The sequence below is a fragment of the Saccostrea echinata genome, unplaced genomic scaffold (genome assembly GCF_033153115.1).
Source record: "Saccostrea echinata isolate AGI-Se365-2 ecotype Australia unplaced genomic scaffold, CSIRO_AGI_Sech_v1 ptg000009l, whole genome shotgun sequence".
Lineage (NCBI taxonomy): Eukaryota > Metazoa > Mollusca > Bivalvia > Ostreida > Ostreidae > Saccostrea > Saccostrea echinata.
The window spans coordinates 3,050,438-3,051,281 of record NW_026889758.1 but is presented as its reverse complement, the minus strand read 5'-3'; positions in this window follow the sequence as shown (position 1 = coordinate 3,051,281).

The following is an 844-nucleotide window of genomic DNA, read 5'->3' as shown; positions in this document are numbered from 1 at the left end:
TTGGATCAGTATTCCGGTGTAGAAATGTGAATTTGTAAGTGAAGAGAGAGAGAGAGAGAGAGAGAGAGAGAGAGAGAGAGAGAGAGAGAGAGTTTTCTTTTCTTTATTAGAATTAAATTATTTATATAGAATCGACTGGATTATTGTTCAAACTCCTTTATATGAAGACGGGCCAAATATACGAGATACAATATTGATGTGTTGAAAGTGTTTACTATACGTTGGCTTGGATATGAACCAAAATTCAGACATGCATAAAAATTTATAAGTATACCAATGTCAGGAAACGGGTGAAATATAGGGATCATTTTAGAGGCTCTGAGGATGATAGTAATTGTCTATCAAATTGCTATGCTCTATTTGAGGTCAATCTTTGGTCATTGTTGTTTCAAACTTTGCCTACGGAATAAATTAAGTGATAAGAAAGGCCATGTACAGCAGTGGGGATACTTATAATTGAAGTGCTTGCCATTTAGTAAATTGAAGTTGTATTTTGATTGTTGTGATAAGGGGAAAACCATGTCCTTATTAACCTTTCAGCGGGTAATGCCGATGTCCAATCAAATTATTTGTGGAAATGCAGCGTTTAACTACTTTAATTTTGTTGATACAACTAGTACATAATAGAATGGAAAACCTTTATTCAATAATAATAAGAATAGACATCTGGCAGGCTTTTGTGTGATTCTAAAGAATATACAACTTTTTGTCAAAATTGTGAAATTTACACCCCCTCTGGGTCCATGATTCAGGCCTTAGGGTGGGGTTTAGTTTGTCAAATGTTGAAAATACACTACATCTTTGAAAACCGTCTAAAATAGATTTGCTCACCTCACACAAGCTT